Source organism: Lepidochelys olivacea (genome assembly GCF_965140295.1).
Source record: "Lepidochelys olivacea isolate rLepOli2 genome assembly, chromosome: 15".
NCBI lineage: Eukaryota > Metazoa > Chordata > Testudines > Cheloniidae > Lepidochelys > Lepidochelys olivacea.
This window is the reverse complement of record NC_140425.1, coordinates 30714360-30734629: the sequence shown is the minus strand read 5'-3', so window position 1 is coordinate 30734629 and position 20270 is coordinate 30714360. Positions and strand designations below refer to the sequence as shown.

The 20270-nt window shown below is 48.4% G+C and overlaps 1 protein-coding gene across 1 annotated transcript in view; it reads left to right on the top strand.

Annotated features, from left to right (window-relative positions):
* Positions 1-1027: 1027 nt before the first annotated feature.
* The window catches only part of CMKLR1 (chemerin chemokine-like receptor 1), a 120594-nt gene continuing 101351 nt past the window's right edge, over positions 1028-20270 (top strand). Inside the window, exon 1 of the mRNA XM_084649063.1 lies at positions 1028-1106. The gene's annotated coding sequence lies outside the window, so the exon portion shown is untranslated. The remainder of the gene's footprint in view (positions 1107-20270) is intronic.

Sequence of the window (20270 nt, the reverse complement as noted above, 5' to 3'; positions counted from 1 at the left end):
GCTCTCTCTTCTGTCTCCTCTGGGGTGACTTGGGCATCTTTTAAGACAACATGGATTCCTGCCTTGCTATAAAACAACCAAACAGCCAGGCAGGTTTTGAACTGGAGATTGCTAGCTCCTCTCTGGGGCTCTGGGGCCTCAAGCTTCACTCTCAGAGCTTATGCTTTTGGCTCTTGTAAAATTTCCGGTCTTACTGCCCTTGTTATGGACAAAATGATATTCTTGCTCAGGCACAACTCTTAGTGTAGTTACCGGGTGTATTTCCTTAGTGAGCATCTGATCCCGCAGACTCCTGGTTACACGAGTCATCTTTACCCTTGTGATACCTCTCACCTAAGGATGACTCGCACAAGTGCAGGGTGCTCGTAAGAGACAGTCTCCATCCCAAAGAGCTTACAATCTACACTGATAAAAAAGGCAAAACTTGCCAGACAGGAATCTGATTGCCCTCATTTCACAGATGGGAAACTGAGTCACACAAAGGAAGTGACTCACCCAAGGAACCTGTGGGCAAGTGGGAAACTGACTGGTGCTCCAGTGCTGCAGTCACAAGAGCATCTTTCCTCTCTGCCAGCTATTAAGGGGAGCTGTGGCTCAGGGTCACATTGTTAATACAGGCCTCTGCAAGTGCAGTTGCCAGTCAGGCAGCAGCTTCGAAAGGGGTGATGCATGAGAGAGTCTGAAACGTCTTTTGCAATTGCAATGGCCTGGATCTCACCAACCTCATTTATTCTTTGACTGAGAGCAGCTCTGTTTTCAGCCAGACATTTCTCCCTTAATGAGCTCCGGCCTGATTAAAATCACGCTTTAAAGACGATGTCCCTCTTGCTCCCAATTAACTTGGTGGCACCTTCGACAGATTATGGTGGGTTTTTTTCCCTCCCAACTTTGAGTTGGTGCTCATTTTTAAAAAAAAAAAAGAAAAGCAAGAAAGCAATTATCTTCGTGGGAGCTGATTTAATACTCACACAACAACAAGACATCGGCATTCGAAGAGCATTACAGCGGTGGAGAAAAACCCACAAATGTGCTCGCCTTTCATAGCTTGGGACCGAGGCCCTGATTCTGCAAAATTCTTAAGCATGTGTTCAGCTTGCAGCAAATGTGTAAGTTCCTTTGACTTCAACAGGACTTTATGCAGACGTGGGTTTTGTTGGTGTCTTCATATTGGGAGGGGAAGGGGATTGAGGGTGCAAATGTTATTTGGTTTAGCTGTAGGTTCCAGGTGACATCAGGGAGTGTGGATTCACAGAGCAAAGACCCCGTACTGTTCCTGGCACATGGTGGCATGGTGATCAGATATAACCCTGGAGGCGTTTTTTCATTGTCTGCATAGAACTCCACAAAGCGCATGGCTTGCTTGGGTTAAAAAAAAGGGGGAGGGGATGGGGGGAGAAAGCACCGAGACAGAAAACTAGCCTCATAAAGAAAATTGCCTGGCGTCGGAGAGATGGAAAAGGACCATCCAAACGCCAAACCACCGCTTACACAAGATGCAGAGATGGGGACACTGGATGCATGCAGCACGGTGATGGAGGCCAACGGATCCAGCATTAGGAGACCCAGTGCGGCCACAGCTGGTCTCAGTCTGACCATTATGGTCCTGAGAGCCATGGACAGGGAGGAAGAGATGCATGTTGCCCCCCTTTGGGTAAGGAGGTGGGCACCTCACTACGAAGCACCATGGGACGCTGCCTTCCTTCTCCCTGTGCAAGGGCGTGAGGGCAGCATGGCACACCAGCAATGCTTGTCTCTTGCACAGCTCCAAGAAAGTGGATGGGCTTAAAAGAGAGGAAGGCCTGGCCCCGAGGAGACAGCATCATGCTGTGTGCTCTGCCCACACCAGCTGGAGAGGACGTTGGGAGAATGTCACTTAAAACGGCCACAGGCAGCTTTTCGAAAGTGCAGGCAGGACCCCCAGGGCTGTCCTCCGCCTTTGTTCACCATCCTCTCTCTGCCCTCCTCCACAGGACACCGGACTGAGCCAGTGTCTGGTAGATGGGTCCTGCAGCCCGATCTGCGGTACTCCCAGGGGCTGTGCTTCATAGGACGTCAGGCAAGTCTCTTTCGTCTTGAGAGTTTCTTTCAGTGAAGTTGAGTCTTTCAGAAAGTTTGGCCCTTTGTGGCGTTTTCAGGATGAATTGGCAGCTGACGGCTTGTGTCACCCAGTGAGTGTTGGCCTCTGGAATCTTTTCTAGGTGACAGATCCCTTGTTTAACAGCTGTCCTCCCTCCGTGGTGCTTCTTTCCTTCATTATGTTTCAGTCATTTTGACTGATACATGCAGAGCAAAACTCGGACACCTTTTTTCTAGGACACTAGTTTTTTTTTTTTAAATATTAAAAAGGGGGGACTTTTAAAAATGTTCTTGTTTGAAAGCTCCCCCTGACTCCCGTGTGATGATGGCAGCTAAAGCAGTGCAGATGAAAGGCCATTGATTTCCTGCCCCCCCACGCACACTTTGGATCATCCCCATGTTAAAATATAATAGAGAACACATTTAGATCCCTCTTTCTCTCTAATCTACCCACACACGAAAAACTTGTCTTTGACTACAGATGTGTGGGGGTCAGACTCAGGGTGGAATTAGCCGTGGTTTCAAACAGCCTGCTAGGCTCAATTAGGAAAATAAAGGAGGACATCTGCCTTCCACCTCCAGGAGCTGGGAATAGACGTTTCTAGCAATGGGCTGCCTTTACCCGTGGCGAGGAGTAATGTACTCCATGCCCTGTGCTCCCGTGGAGCTCAGGGAGTCTCCTTAAGGCTAACGACATTACTGAGTGTGAATGAGCGGAGCAGACTCTGGCCCTGACCTGGAATGGCACAATGGCTTGTCCTGCCGTCAGCACGGTTCTGCAGCTGGTGCTATGGAGACAGGCAGAAGACCACCCCATAGCACCATTGAGAAATCCTAAAGCCCTCTGGTCCAAACTGGGGCAGAGCTGAGAGCCCCCTTAAAACTACAGTGACTGGCAGGAGGGGCACATCCAGAGCCCCAGGCTGCAGTGCCGGTGGAAATGGCCACACGTTCATAGAAAATTAGGGTTGGAAGGGACCTCAGGAGGTATCTAGTCCAACCCCCTGCTCAAAGCAGGACCGATCCCAACTAAATCATCCCAGCCAGCAGCACTATCCATCCAGCACTTGGTAGCTCACATGTGAGTGTTGATTCTCTTCCGCTCTGGCCACGCTTCATCCCCTCCCCAAGGTGGCTCCTTGCTAGCAGGGAAGGAAGAGGGAGAAAGAGTCTGTTATGGTCATTCTCAGGAGGTGCGCCAGTGTAAGGACCCAGGCCGAGAGAGGACTGACCCCCTGCCTCCCAGCAAACCAGCCCCCTGTATTCTCTAGACACATCTCACCTGGGGCTGCCCTGTTAATGGTAAGGGGGAGGGGGAGCACTTCCTCCTTGGGGTGCAGGGCCTGGCACATCACACCCCAGGAGGGTCCCACATGTGGCATGGTAGCCAGGCCACTAGGCTACCCCTCGCCATTAGCCTCACACAGTCTCCTGTGCGTGAGCGTTGGAAGAACCCGCAGGGTTTGGAGGAACATCCCGTTCCGTTGTGGTGGGTACGGACACCGGCGCGGTCTGGTTCTAGTTACTTACTGCACGGCGATAAGGAGGCCGAGTTGTGGTGTAGTGCAGCAGAATGAGAACCAGGATGCCTGGGATCTATTCCCAGCACCGCTGTGCATTCAAGAGGGATGCTGAGGAATCCACGCCGTCTCCTTGTGCCTGGTGCATGGGGCCCATAATGAGTTCTGAGGCTTAATTTGTTTGTGTTTGTAAGGAGTCTGTACACAAACGAACCAGTCCATATGTGGCAGCTACTGTGAGGTAGATCAGACACTATGGTATAGTCTATATGCCACACCCTTCGAGGCCAAACTCCCACTGGGCACCAGATGAAATCCCTGAACTGCCCCACAGTACATGCTGTTAACCTGACAATAACACAGTTCCTAGTGCTGTGCTTTGCCAGCCCTTCAGTTCTGGCATCCCTCCCCATCCTGTAATTAAAGTGCCTCTTCTCTCCCCGTCCTGCTCTGCCGGGGGTGCCTCTCCTCCTCGTTAGTAACACTTGCCCAGCTGCTCTGGATGATATATTGCGCTCATCCCCCACCAGAGCAAGTTATTGCTTTAATGAGGTGCTGGCAAAATGCATCATCCAGAGCCAAGCCCGCCGATGATGATGTATTACTCGAAATAAGGCATCGCCCAGCAAAGAGAAGGGTCTCTGGGAGCAGATTCAATAACCATTACCGAATTAAAGTCAGATAATACGCGGCATTCTGGAAGTCACTTCCCTGGTGCCAGGTACAAATGCCGGCAATAAATCTACCACAGATGCCAGACCTGCAACCCTGCCTGTTGGGCCCTGCATGCATTCCCTTTTCACAGGTGCTAGGAGCCGGTACCTTCGGCTGGGTTTTGCAGTCGAGTGTAGTTTGGTTCTGTTCGCTAGCCTGCCGCTGTCCGGGCCGCTGTAGACTATTGCCTTGGCTCTCCCATTCTGCTACATGTTCTAAGTGCAGTGGGGCTTGGGAAGCTCCAAACCTTGATCTTGTGACTGACCTAGAGTACGTCCACTGGAACTGGAAGCAGCCAGCATTAGGACAGGGGGACCCAGCGCCAGAGGCTTCTCGTAGGGTCTCGGGGGAGACCAGAGTGGCAGTTGGAAGTCGGAATAGCCTGAGTGGCAGCAGGAGTTCGGGTATTCGTGGTTGGTGCCGCTGCATTAGAATGCAAGACTCAGCAATGCTAGGGAAGTGTATTCAGTAGTATTATGGGATGCAGCTTTGTGCAGGATGGTGAGTGCCATCCCAGTACCTCTGGAGGGCCGTGAAATATGATGAGTACAAAGAGGATCGGGTTTCAGGAAGGATCTAGATTGGTGGAGGACCTGGGAGGCAAGGGGGCTGGAAGCTGCGAGAGACACAGCCTCAGCATGTTGCACTGGTCTCTCAGCCTGCCTGCTGCATCACTTGTTGCTCCTGGAATACAGGGGGGAAGCGGGATCATGCTGGGGTTCTGTTTCCCTTGGAGACATCCCCAAACCTGATCCCAAAGTTCTGAGTTTGCAAAATTGAGTTGGGACCCTCATAAGGATAATCTTTTCTTGTGAGATGTCCCGTATGTAACGTTCTCTTTCCATTTCTGGCTAGAAACACCTCGCAAAAAGCCTTTCTCCTTGTGTTTTGGTCCTTTGATCCTACCTGTGAACCAGAAGAGAAGGATGTGCAAAAATGAAAAATACCAGGGGAAAATGCTAAGACTTTTGTACCTCAAAAAGGTGTCTGAGATTGGGTCTGACCTGAGTCCTGGGTGAAGATTCAGGGCAGTTCTCATTGTAACGGGGTGACTTACTGCTTTAAGAGACTGTTGGGATTTCTTGTTTCTTTTTCCCTTAGAGAAGATTTAAATTTCTTTCCTGTTCTGGGTTTCCTTGGTTTGTGTGGTAGGAGTGTGTGAGAGAATGAGCTCTGAATGAAATGGGAAAGGAAGTGCATTCTTGTTTTCCTTCTTCTTTCACTGAAGCCTTCTGTCTTTCTCTCCATTCTTGGAAAACTATGAACAAGACAACTTGAGGCATAGGACACAGAATAACCCCCACCAGAAAGCATGGAAGAAAGGGATTAAGTATGGAAGCTGTGGTTCAGAAGTAGTTTGTAGTAGTTTTTTTTTGTTTAGGGTTTTTGCGGGGGTTTGGGGCTTCTTTTCTGAAAGCAGGGAGAGGACAAATAAATGCAATTTCGTTTATCCTTTCTGAACTGGAGGATCTGCTTTCTCTATGAAGATCTGACCTCTGTGCCATTTATCCAATCAGGAAGCTGTGCAACTGAACCTAGGAATGAATCTTCCTGATTAGAGGTGGACAAAACATTTGCAGTCCATATGAAAAAGTCCTATAGGGTTTATTTAGGGATGAAACTAATGGGGTTTTATAGAAATGTAATAGGGTTCTGTAGAAATTACCCTGAAACCCTGTAACACATAATAGAAAGGGATCTCCTTTCTTTCGGTTTCGGAGCCACCCTTTCGATGGTTTTCCAGTCCTGAGAGGGGGACAGTGTTTGAAAGTAATTCATCTTTGTCAAATGAAGATTGTGATTTTCCTACCTAGCCGATCCCATTTTGATTGCAAGTCTCATATCAGGTAAACATTAATAGCAGTAGGCTTTTAAAAAGGAACAAAAAGTGACACTACTGAATTACTTTTCTATTGTCTCTTGATGTCAAACCATAAATCATACAGTTGAGTATATAGAGCGTTTATATATCGTGGGCTGGGCAAGGTCAAAATTTTCGGAGAGTAATGACACCTTAATAATAGTCTGCCTTGGAGAGAAAATTAGCTGAGGGCTTTGTTTGCTTCTGTTAATGTCAAAGATGAGTTCTTTCACCTTCGGATCAGCTATAGATGTGTGGAGAGAGATTCCTAGTGGGGTGAGGATAAGATAATACCTTACACCTCTTTAGCCCCTTCCGTCCAAGGATCCCAGGCCACTTTCCAATCACTAGTGATTAAGGCTTACGCCCCCCCCTTTGAGAAGCAGAGAAATATTATCCCCATTTAAAAAGGAGGGAAATGCAGGTACAAAGAGGGTAAGTGACTTGACCCCCAGGTCACACACAGGGTCAGGAGCAGAGAAAGGAATGGAAACTAGGTCTCCTGATTTCCAGTCTTGTGCTTTATAAGACCAGCTTTCTGGTGTGTGATGGGATGTGGAGGACATCTGTATGATGCCAGGCGAGGGGGGAATTAAAACTTTATTCCAAGGTAGCCAGGAGTGGAGTCCCAGCAATCACCCCTGGACTCATACAGCCAATAGCCATCTAGGATTCTGCCCCCAGCTTAGGAACATAGGCTGTTCGTCTCAATGGGACGACAGAAGTGTGCTGGGGGAACGTTAGAAAGTCTTGTTTGCAGCATACTATTTCTCAGAGGGGGAGAATATAAACCAGCAGCAGGGAGAGAGCTAGGAGATCAGGTGGGTTTGGATTTAGAGCCATAGGAAGTTCTCCCTCTTCTAGCTTTATTTTGGGGCTGGGCGGCATTAAACCCTTTTGCTCACATTCCTTTCTTCCTGGCTTGACTATCTACCACGCCAGCTTAGCTCATTATCACCTAGCCCCAAAGCCTAACTGAATCCAGGCTTCTTTCACAGTTTTAAAAAGTAGAGTCAAGTTTTTATCATGCCTTGTGGAATCTCTGTCATTGGAGGTTCTTAAGAGCAGGTTAGATAATCAGGGATGGTCTAGATAATACTTAGTCCTGCCTCAGTGCAGGGGATTGGACTAGAAGACCTCTCAAGGTCCCTTCCAGGCCTACAATTCTGTGTTTGTGAGTTTCTGCTTGTGACCTCCAGAGCTCAGAACTGAAATAGTGTGGGAGAGACCAGTCTCCAGATAGCTCTGACCCACATGCATAGCTCATATCTGTGCTCTTAGCCTCGTTCTCTTTTACGGCCAGCTGATCATAATGCAGGGTTTCTATGTGAGTGTCGGGGAGGGGGGGTCATGGTGAATTGCAAAGTTCTTCATGGGACCTCACAAGCTTAACATGGCTGCACATGGATCTAGCAGCATTAACAGCTTCCCTTCCTGGAGCTGGCTCCAGACGTGGCTCTTGGAGGACCCAGGGGAGACTGAGAACAGGCTATTTCAGATATAGAGCATCCACGAACTCTGTGTATTTTAACAAGTTGCTAATATATAAATGATTCATAGGATGTTCCCTTTTGCTGTGAGTCACAGATGCATCATGGCACAAACTCAACCCTTGATAAATATTTAACCCAGCTGTTGACATCAAGGGCCTGCATTATTCATGGGGAATGAATTGGGGGTGCCAGAGGTTACATTTGTTGGAGGTCTGGTTTGGACAATCTCTAATCCTCAGTATCTAGTGTTTATTCCATTTTTCTTAGCTTTAGTGGACTGTGTACCCCTGGGATTGCAATATCTCCCCTTGATGTGGAAGCTGTCCATCTGGCATTACTCTATTTAGGGAAGGTTTCTGATGACTTTTGAGCAGTGCACACTTGCTCTGCAGTGACCATCGGCGCAATGAGCATCCTCCGTTAGTCCATTGGGGGTGGGGTTTCTGATTACTTAGGGCCAGCTCGCATAGCGGGGCCAGAACTTTTTTAGCTGTCATGGGATCTCTGAGTAGTCAGTCTTATTGCAGCCAGAATTCTTCATCCCAGTGGTCCCCAAATATCCATGGCCTGTCTGGGGCACTTGACGGATAGCACTGAAGTCATCTTTGGCCCAGGGACCATCTTTTTGTTCTGTGATTGTACGGTGCCTAGCACACTGGGGTCCTGCTCCAGGACTGGCTCCTAGGTGCTCTGGTAAATCAAATACATAGTAACCATACCTCATCATCTCTCCAGCCCCTTGATAGGCTTTAAATACTGTGTTCATTTATTAACACTAAATACTTCCAATAAATACTTAGAAACAAGCACTCAAAGAAAAATAAAGCCAAGAGCCCGGCTGTATTGAGCCATGGAGATACGAACCTGCCTCGCTGAGCAACTCTGAGAGCTGATTATTGTAACCCGTTATCTTTCTTCTCACCGGTTTCTGACCCTCACTTCTTGAGGCCATGAGAGTGGGTGGATGGTGTTTCTGGGTAACTAACCTTATATGGGCCCTCTCCATTGTCCATGGAAGTGATTGGCTTCCCTGGGAGCTGGAGCAGATCCTCTGATGGGTTTATTATTCTGTCTCAAGGTCGGTAATTGTTCTTGCCATTTCTCAGACAGGGAAAGGGGGATACAGACTTACCCAAGGTTAATAGAGAGCCGGTACTGGAGCTGGGATTACAGCTCAGGTGTCCTGACTTCCAACCCTACGTTCACACAACTAGACTACACTGCCTCGCTATGACATCTGCAGCCTTGGTGGTGGCACCAGGGCAAACTTCCACATCCTCCTACCCTGCCTTGAAGGAAAAATGCCCTGGGGTGCGAGAGATGTTCACACGCCCTTCCCACCCAGCCCTGGCTCCTCTGCTGAGTCTGCCACCCGAGGGGCCCCTTCTGTCAGTGGGCTCTGGGACAAGGACACCCATCTACTGGGGACCAGCCTGAGGCCTCTTAGCCTGAGTTCAGCGAGGGCACTGAAAAGCCAGCCAACGGCAACACAGGCTTTGAATTGGACTGGATTGGAAGCAGCTGCCTGAAGGCTCAATAGGCATTACCATGGCCCTGAGCGATCCAGGATCTCTGCCAGGGGTTGGCTGCGGGATGTCTAACCTGCCAATCAAGAGGGGACCGAAAGCTGCTAAATTAACCCCCGAATGTGCACCAAAAATATTTATGCAGGACGCATTCTGCATGAGCCCGTGAAATGACTGCCGGATGGATGGAGTTAAATTAACATGGGTCGCAAGGAGGAGTAATTTAGTTCCTGCCAGCCACTCTCCCAGCCCATGCCTCTCCTCCTTCCAGTGGCTCTTTGTCAAGCTCTCATGCTCCAGGTTGTTGTCTACCCTCCCCCTAACTCCTCTCCATCTTCCTGCCTCTCTGATTGTGATGCTAGGCTCACCCTCTTCCTCCGGTCCCAGCCCCTGCTTCCACACCATGTGCTGTCCCACCTTCTCCTTTGCGCTTCAGTCCTCCGCCCCCCCCCCCCCACCACTTCTTTGTTCTGTCCCCAGAGGAAAGGAAGTCATCCTTCTGCTCATGTCAGTTCTCACCCCCAGGCTATACAGACCCCAGCTGCTAGGGCTGTCCTGATCTATTGCTCTGACCATGTCAAACTCCCTACCACCCAGCCATGCATTATCTCTCCACTGGCTCCTTCTCCTGCACCAGAGCAAACTAAACCTTCTTGGGCCAGGTTCTCTGCTGTCCTGCACCTGCTGTCCTGCCCAACGCTCACTTTGCATGGCTGCACCTTGCAAGCATGCTCACTTTGCACTGGTGCAAATGACAACCCAAGGTGTGCAGGGCCCCCGGGGATCTGTCTCCTTGGCTTTGCTTTCAAGGAGTTTCAACTCTTCTGCCAGTGATGGCAGCTGGGATTCTTTAGTCCTCCGCCTCCCGCAAGCTGTTTATCTTCCCTGAGCTGGTCTGCGAGGCCCCCCAAACTCTTGCTTCCATTGAGACACATATGAGCTGTGAATCAAAACTGCTGTTTCTTTGGTTCATCATGCAAAGCGAGCCCTCCATGGGACCCAGGAGCCACGCCCCAATCACCACCCTGAACATTTTCTTGTGTGATGCTTCCTTTCCCCTACGCTTTGCTTCATCAGCTTTTGAGACTGTGTTATTAGTAGTGCCCAAGAGGTACTGGGTGCTGTACAGATGTATGGGAAGACACAGCCCCTGACCCACAGAGCTCAAAGAGTGGAACAATGGGCGCACCCAGTATTAAGAAGTGAAGCCAAAAGACGGAGGCTGAGCTTAACAAAAATGAGGCCACCTGACCCCATTTGAGATACCGGGACGTGGCCTGATTGTCAGAAGGTGCGGAGCACCCTCCCTCTGAAAATCAGGCCTCTTTAAGGCGTCTCAGGTTGGGCGCCCCCAAGTCACTGGTCACTCTTGAAAACCTTGGCTTTAAGCTCTCCATCAGCCTGGCGACGTCAGTCCGCATTATGGAAATGTTAAGTGAAACTCGGCTCCTGTGCTGTACGCTGGAGAGGCCTCACAACCGCAGAACCAGGCCAAGCAAGATCCACTTCCAATTCCCTCCAGGAGGGTCTGGTATTATTCACAATACACATTAATATGCCGTATGCATAGTTCTGTATCTGTATTGTAATTTACTCGGCAGCAACACTGAATAAACAAGATACTTTCACTCTGTCTCTCCCAGGAAGTTACTCGGGGCTGGTGGGGAGAACTTGGAGTTGCCCCACACAAAACATTTGGAGCAAGATTAGAAACTACGGAGGGGATATGAACAAGGTCTATAAAAACATAAATGGTCTGGAAAAAGTGACTAGAGAAGTGTCATTTACCCTTTCCCACAATACAAAAACCAGGCGTAACCCAATGAAATTAAAAGGCAGCGGGCTTACCACAAACAAGAGGGAGTGCTTTTGACAGAACATACAACTAACCTGTGGAACTCCTTGCCATGGGACATTGTGATGGCCAAAAGTATAACTGGGTTCAAAACGAACGAGATAAGTTCATGGAGGACAGGTCCGTCAATGGCTCTTAGCCAAGATGGTCAGAGATGCAACCCCATGCTAATGGCAACCCTACACCTCTGACAGCCAGAAGCCGGGAGGGGAAGACCAGGATGGATCACTCCAAGGGCCCTGTTTTGTATGCCCCCCTGAAGCTCTGGTACTGGTCTCTGTCAGAAAAAGGACACTGGGCTAGCTGGCTCATTAGTCTGACCCAATATGGCCGTTCTCATGTTCCTAAACACTTGCAAGTTCTCCTGCCCCTTACTAGATTCAATGGGTCTCCTTATTCCTTTTTCACATTACGTCAGTCCAGGGCTCTGGATGAAATTGGGAGCCCATTTTGACCAGCCTGTACAGACACAGAATGCTTCGAAAAGCTTACAGGCCTAATAGCGGAGACGGACAAAGGGTGAAAGAAGGGCAGTGCTATTATCCGCATCTTACAGATTAAGGGACGTGCCCAAGGTCACCCAGTGCGTCTGAGGCAGAGGTGGGAACTGAGCCCAGATCTCTCGAGTCCCAGGCCAGTACCTTAAAAGCTGAAGCTGTCAACTTTATGTGCACTTCTGCTTTACACATGACACATATCCTGGCTCACACTAGAATAACTGGCTGAAGCAGCTGTGCTGATGCAGTGACGTTGCTAAAGCAAAGTTCCGGCTGAAGGGTTTGTCTCCATCTTCAATTGCTTTTTATCATCTTCCTGGAAGGTAAATCAGGCTCTCTCCTTTAATACTTCTGAGCTGCAACCCTCAACTTGGCAGCTGAAAATCCAAAGCACAGTTTGTCAATAGCATTTTCTAATCCCATTCACTTCTGGCAGAAGCTGGTCCCTGCAGAATACTCAGGGTGAGTTGCGCATCTGGGAACAAAACCCAAAATTCTTTTTTTTTCATAATTAAAAATGCATTATTCATCATTGGCGAATGCCTGGCGAGCGTGTGCATGTGTCACTGATGAAACCCCGTTTCTTACACTTCCTCTGGCTTCCTCAGCACAGGTCTGGGTTTTCCATTTTCAAAAAGGGCAATTCTGGCAGCATTCAAGACAGGCTCCACTGCAGGTAAACCAGCAATTGATTTGGTCCATTCCTTCAGAGTCTGAGGGCCTACTTCCTATTAGCGTGTTCAGGTTTATAGTCTTTATAGATTACGCTGTCCTCGGCAATTTCCAATGCACTCTGTGTCAGGGACAAACCAAGCAGTTTGGCTCATAAAAATGACTCACGCTTTCACCCCAACCTTGAGTCGAACCTGAAATCTGAATGGCAGCATTTTACCCTCTTTGTGCACTGATGTGACTGAGTGCACCTGGGGCATAAGAACATAAGAATGACCATATTGGTCAGACCAAAGGTCCATCCAGCCCAGTATCTTGTCTTCTGACAGTGACCAATGCCAGAGGGAGTGAACCTAACATGTAATGATCTAGTGATCTCTCTCCTGCCATCCATCTCCACCCTCTGACAAACAGAGGCTAGGGACACCATTCCTTACCCATCCTGGCTAATAGCCATTAATGGACTTAACCTCCAGGAATTTATCCAATTCTCTTTTAAACCCTGTTATAGTCCTAGCCTTCACAACCTCCTCAGGCAAGGAGTTCCACAGGTTGACTGTGCGCTGAGTGAAGAAGAACTTCCTTTTATTTGTTTTAAACCTGCTACCCATTAATTTCATTTGGTGGCCCCTAGTTCTTACATTATGGGAACAAATAAATAACTTTTCCTTATTCACTTTCTCCACACCACTCATGATTTTATAGACCTCTATCATATCCCCCCTTAGTCTCCTCTTTTCCAAGCTGAAAAGTTCTAGCTTCTTTAATCTCTCCTCATATGGGGCCCGTTCCAACCCCCTAATCCTTTAAATTGCCCTTTTCTGAACCTTTTCTAATGCCAGTATATCTTTTTTGAGATGAGGGAACCACATCTGTATGCAGTATTCAAGATGTGGGCGTACCATGGATTTATATAAGGGCAATAAAATATTCTCTAACATCCCATTTGCTTTTTTGACTGCCTCTGTAGGGCCTTTCACATGGCATAGTCCCATCCATGGTGTCTCGTTTACAGACCCAAGATCTGGTGAAATTTGCTCTGTGAGGCAGAAGGTTCAGGAGGATGTTTCAGCAGACGGATAGGTGTTTGCTGTGTCTGGGGATCACTTCCCAGCCACTTGGAGTGTAGTCACTGTTGGGTGGACTGCACGATGTACTGGTACCTGCCAGCCCACCCATTGCTTTAGCACAAGAATCATGGAATCATAGGACTGGAAGGGACCTCGAGAGGTCATCTAGTCCAGTCCCCTGAACTCAAGGCAGGACTAAGTATTATCTAGACCATCCCTGGCAGGTGTTTCTCCAATCTGCTCTTAAAAATCTCCAGTGATGGAGATTCCACAACCTCCCTAGGCAAATTTATTTCAGTGCTTAACCACCGTGAGTTAGGAAGTTTTTCCTAAGGTCCAACCTAAACCTCGCTTGCTGCAATTTAAGCCCATTGCTTCTTGTCCTAGCCTCAGAGGTTAAGGAAAACAATTTTTCTCCCTCCTTCTTGTAACAACCTTCTATGTACTTGAAAAAACTGTTACCATGTCCCCTCTCAGTCTTCTCTTTTCCCGACTAAACAAACCCATTTTTTTCAATCTTCCCTCATAGGTCATGTTTTCTAGACCTTTAATCATTTTTGTTGCTCTTCTCTGGACTTTCTCCAATTTGTCAACATCCTTCCTGAAATGTGGTGCCCAGAACTGGACACAATACTCCAGCTGAGGCCTAATCAGTGCGGAGTAGAGCGGAAGAATTACTTCTCGTATCTTGCTTACAACACTTCTGTCTAATACATCCCAGAATGATATTCGCTTTTTTTGCAACAGCGTTACACTGTTGACTCATATTTAGCTTGTGGTCTTCTATGATCCCCAGATCCCTTTTTGCAGTACTCCTTCCTGGGCAGTCATTTCCCATTTTGTGTTCTACTTCCCCGATTCCTTGAGTCTATGCCATCTTCTTAGAAAGTTTGAGATGCAAGTCAGTTCCCTCTGAGATATGCCTTGGCCATCTTCCACAGAGCTAGCTGAATGTCTACTCACTCACTTCTACCCCTGTACAAAGTGCCATGGAGTCACTAAAAACCATGACTTGTCAGACCCTTCTGTTTGTCTATTGCAGGGATTTCTGTAGCGTCCACCATCATAGTATCTGAGAGCTGTTTTCCATTTGGTCTGAATGCTGGCCCCTTAGATGGAGCAGCGCTCCCTGCCCAGATGCTGGGATATGACCTCGCCAGTGCTGACTCCAGGGAAGGGTGGTTGCAAACAAAAGTGAGGCTCCGCATTGGGAAATGGCAGGGGCTGTTTTGGTTTTTTTTCAGAACAAGTGAGAAAGCAGCTGGGCAAGTTTCTGGTCAGTAATAATAATACAGAATCCCAGGGGAGCCCCATGACTTGACTCCAAGTTGCAGTATCAGAACAGGACACGGGGCCATCTGAGAAGCCTGTGCCCGTGCCATGATCCGTCAGGGCACTGATGTGTCCTGCCCCACAGTGCAGTGCCCGGCTAACCACCCTTGGCTGCAGAAACACCAGTGATCTCAGAAGCAGTCACGCTCCCTCAGTCAGCAAAAGGCAAGTGGAGTGGACATGAGCAGGTCTGTTATCATCCAACCAGCAGAAGGTGGTAACAGCCAGATCTACCGGAGCCTATGAACATTTCTCATCGAGGATTGGCGTCCCATCCCTTATCCCTTGGCCAAGCGCTCTTTTCTTCTCTTTATAACTTATTTTAAAATGCAATGATGTGCACAGGGAAAGGAGAAAGGTGCCCAGAGAGAGAGGCGTCTATCACTGAGTGTCCCCCTCGACTTTACAGCTGCGGCTCGGTGCTGATGCATGCCTTAGACCTCGGGCTTTATTTGCTGGAGGGGACATCATAGCATATGGAACAGCAGCAGAACCATGTGGCGGAGCAGCCTGTTCCGTCTCCTCTGACACTAGCCCATGTCCCTTTCTTACAAGCAGTGGCCTAGAAAATGACATGCCATGAAGGGCTGTTCATCACCAGGGCATGCGTTTTTTTAGAGCAAATGCATATCAGCTTCATTACAGCTTATTCTGGCGGGTTAATTGACCCTGGTCGCCTGACCCAGCTCAGACAAAACACTGTGCTCCATAAATCAGAATAAAATGTCCAATTCTTCCAAGGTATTTCCAGATCAAGATGGCGCCTGGGGCACCTGCCTTCCCCTTACACCTGTCTGGATAGATACACCAGGATTGCGTTTCCTTTCTGATCACTGGGCATTTTTAAGGTCTCTGGACCCCTGCCAGTTTCTGGAGGCCAGGGACTTGAAGTCAAATCCTGCCCTGATTCACACCAAGTGCAACTTTCAGTTCCGTACAAGAAAGTGAGACATGCATCCCTACAGGTTTCCAGGGAAAGTCTGACATCATGTCCTCCGGACTTTGGTCTATGCAAACCCTGTATCATGTACTCAAGAGGCCACTGAATCAATGTTTTCTTACCCACATTAATTTTTGATCTTTGCCAACAGTGTCAAAGGAGGAGAGAATGTACGGGCATCATGCCATATATGATAGCAAATAATGACTTTTGAAAATACAAAGGAAACTCAAAACCAAAGGCTCTGGTTTTGCTCTTGACTACATTTGTATCAATTGGGAGTAAATCCCCTATAGCGGGTTGAAAATTTTTCACCAAAACATCTTTTTGAAGGAAAACGGCCTTTCCAACCGAAAGAGAATTTCTATTGAAAGAGTCCATTTTTGTCAATAATTTTCAGATTTTTGTAAAAACAAACCAACAAACCAAACCAACAAACCAAAACCAACAAACAAAACTGAAAATTTTAGGGTTTATTTTGACAAAAATCTAAAAGATGTTGAAGAAAAATGGCAAAAAAGTCATTTTTGTTGGAACTTTTTGGCTGGCAAATAGTAATTTGCTAATCCTCACTAAAATCCACTGAATTCAATGAAATTACATTAATAGAAGAGAGATCAGACCCAAATCTGTGTATGGAGAGGAAGAGGAAGGTCCTTCGGTGACAATGACTGGCACAAAAGTGAAACCAACCACTTAAGTTTTACTGTTCATAGTGAGAGAAAACCAGAAAGAAAACAAAGAGATGGTGAAGAGTAAATACGATAGTTAAAAGTATTCTCTTATAATGAGCTGAGGTGACGTTTGTAACACAGGTGATTAATTTTTTTAAGTTATATGATTTCCAGCTGGACACAATCCTTTTAAAAATATCATTTGAGTTATAGAAAAAACATATTTTAAAGATCAATACCATAATGAGTCTGAGATTTACTGTTGCCATCAGTAAAGGGAAGAGGATAAGCTCCCTCTAAAGTTCCCCTAGGGTTAGATTAGACTGTCTGCAAAGGAATTTAATTGATTCTTTCAGCTAAAACCTTTTCATCTGCACAGACAAGCTGAAGGATTAATTCTGTATAATGTGACACGGGACATTTGCATACAACTCTCAAGTATAGATGCCTCCCTGTTGGGCTTTGATTTGTTTTCTTTCCAAGGGAAATTCTGGATCTGGCTTCCATCAACAAAATTAATTCATTCTTTTTCTCTACGTTGGGGCGGGGAGAGGGGTTGTTGCTGTTTTCAGATAACTGACTCGTGTAGGAAGCAGACTTGTGTCTGTGCACTGCCCCTTGGGGCAGATTGCTTTCAGCATTTTCAGAATGTGCAAATCCAAGGAGCCCCGTGTGGGTGCAACGGGATGTCTAGCAGCCACAAATAATCTTCCAACTTCCTGGTGTGCCTGCAGCTGCCATAGGGGGACATCATCTGCATGGGCTGTCCAGCAGCTGAACACAGAGGCACATGCCCAGCGAACAGCACATAGAGTTCAGGTGCTGGGCTTCAGCAGGACCCACGCCCTGACCTACTCAGCTGCAGGAAGGGCTACTGTGAGGCAGGGCTTTAAAGGTGGCGTTTGGGGGACGGGAGAAGAAGGGACAGGGCCCAGCCTTTGGGGCCGGAGACACGGCTGCACATTGCCTTCCTCCAGCGTCAGAGCACCACAAATATAAAGGCTGTTCAGACTCTGGCCCTTTGCTCCCCAAATGCAGCGTTGGAAATGTAACCAGTGAAGCTGGGTTTGGCCATTTGCGTTTGTGACTTGCCCTAAAGCTCCTGGGGTTCTAGCCTCCTTGGGACCAGGGAAACCTGCCAAGAGCTCCACGCGAAGAGATGCGTGCTGGGAGCCATTTCCAGCACAAAATAACAATAACCACTCTCACTAGTCCTAGAAAACCTCTGCACAACGCCGCACCTTCCTGAGCGCCGTCTACCGTGAAGAAGGGAGCGCAGACACTAAAGAAGCTGCCCCTAGTAGCAGCTCCTCCGCTGGGCTATGTGCATGGTGACGAGGGGAGGCGATTTGGTCGAGCGGACTGAGCACGACTGGGGGAGCGAAGAACTGCCGCAAACGCACACAGGCCCAGCACAAGATGACAGGTTCCGGAGAGACTTCTGCTAGTGCCTTCCTCCAAATTCTGTGTGAAAGAAGTAGTTTTCCTTCTGAGAAGGCTAGTTATCTCATGGTGCTAGGGTGACCAGACAGCAAGTGTGAAAAATCGGGACAGGGGGTGGGGGTAATAGGAGCCTATGTAAGAAAAGGACCCCAAAATCGGGATTGTCCCTATAAAATGGGGACATCTGGTCACCCTACATGGTGCCATTACAAACACTGGGAGCCTCAAAACCCCTTTGGGAGGCGAAGCACCATATTAGAGGTGAGGAAACTGTGGCACAGAGAAGAAGGGACATGCTCAAGGCCACTCCTCCGGCAGTGGCAGAGTTGGGGAAAGAAACACATGGGCTGCCTGCTCCAAGCACGACCCCAAGCATTTCCTGGGATAGTGTCAATTAACTGCCCCTTCTGACGAGCAGCTGTGTAGTTTCCATCTCGCCTCCGAAATAGGGGCCTGGATAGTTTATAAATTAGGCCCATCAGCGTTTCGAAATGCCTGTTTGGCCAGCAAGAGAATCATCTGTGGGAATAAACCAGGAGTGTCAAATAATAAATTCCTGAGTCTGGCTCTAAAGGTTGCAGCGCATGATGAATTATTCAGTCTGCTGTGAGGTTAGTTGTTAGCTTTCTGTTTCTCTTGCCTTGATGGCTTCGTGGACAGACTGATAGATGAAGTCGCTAAAACACATGGAGGCCAGCAAGAAAATTCAGCCTCATAAGTTGCTGACACAGGGGCTGTGTTGTTGTGGCAGTAGCATGGGCTCCAGTCTGCCCGAGCCACCTGGATCTGCCCCTGCTTTCACAGGCACTGATGGTGCAAATGCTCTCGTCCTTACATACAGGGCTTGTCATTCGGGGTTGAGCAAAAGTTGTGAATGTGGACTACATCACGCACCCCCTGCTACGCAGAGAGTGCCTGACTGTCATTAGCCAAGTGTGGGGGGCGCCTCGCAGCCCCGGTGTCAGAAAAGGGCCTGCCCCAAAGAGCCTGCTGCATTCTTAAGAGAGGAAATGGGCTAGAGCAGACAAAGCTTCCTTCCCATTTCGAATGCGACCCTCATCATTGTATCCGGCTGCCTGTTAGAGAGAAAGGTTCGTCTTATGGCTGAGGCTTTGGACTGGGACTCCGGAGAACTAGGTTTAATTTCTGGTTCTGCCACAGATTCCTTGGGCAAGTCCCTCAATTTATCTGTGCCTCGATTTCCCCTCTGTGAAATACTTTGCTATCAAGAGCCCTGATCTACAGGCTGCTGCAATCAATGGGAATTTTTCCACTGACCTCACTGGACACTGGATCAGATGCTGTGGATGGAAGCTGTTTGGGGCAGGGCCTGTCTCTTACTGTGTCTTTGTACAGCACCTAGCACAGTGGGTCTCTGATTTCGCTGGGGGCTACTGTTACCCACCCAAATCTGGGGCAGTGGTAGGGTGACCAGATGTCCCGATTTTATAGGGACAGTCCTGATTTTTGGGTCTTTTTCTTATATGGGCTCCTATTACCCCTCACCCCCCGTCCCAATTTTTCACACTTGCCGTCTGGTCACCCTAGGCAGTGGCTGTCCGGTACATTGACCATTTGACTTCCAATTGCCTCTTCTAAAGTGTGCAGCCAGTGCCTGGGGCAGAGCAGGGACTTGAACCAGGGTCTCTCAAGTTCTAATGCTCTAACCACTGGGAAATCCTTCCTCTCTACAGCGTCCTGCGGTTCCTAAACTCACCCAACCGTTTTCCTGACCCTAACATGTCACTCTCTCTGCTCCTCTCTCATCCTGCTCCCACCCTGCAGCAAGCCCTCCTAACTGCCTGCCTTTATGAATTGCTCTTCAGACACCTTCAAAGAGGTTGTTTCTGAGTGTTTGCTGACTGTTGCCAGCTCATTTCTGCAGTTTTCCATTTGGAGGAGGCCTGCCGCAAACTCTCTCTGCTCTGTGTGGAACCCATTAGGATACAAACCCCCCTGCCACAGTTCCCTAGGTAACAATTAAGAGGCAGCTAATGGAATGTTGTGGTAGTTGCTCACCACTTACAGCTGTGAGCTCTGAGTTTCCCCATTCTCTCTCCTGATATTGCCAAGGGAGTAAGACAAGCTAGAATGTGAGAGAGGCAGCCTGACACACCCCACCCTGTTAGCAGGTGTTGATCCTCTGAGGGTTCTGCTGACTTATTTGGACATAAAGGCAGGAGGACAGCTCTCTGGAGAGAGAAGATCTAGGGTGTGGGCTGAGCAGTGCAGGGGGAGGAACCTGCATTGGGGGAGAAGGTTTGAGCTGAGCTTTATGGTGTTCAGCTGTTTAGGCCGATCCTAGGAAGGAGTGAGAGAAGTGAGTCTGGGTTCTGCGTAGCATGTTGACTGTATTTGATAGGATAGCAGGTGGCACCTGATCACCTGTTCCCATCCTCCCACTGGTTTTCCTGTTCATGCACTGCTGGGCTTGGGTGGGCCCAGAAGCGCTGAAATGCCATAGGATGAATCTGGTGGGGGAGCAAGCTTCAGTGGGCAGCACACAGGCCTCTGAGTCAGGAGATCCAGGTTCTACTCTCTGCCCTGCCATTAACAGCAGGCAAGACACATTCCCTTCTTGTGCCTCAGTTCCCCTT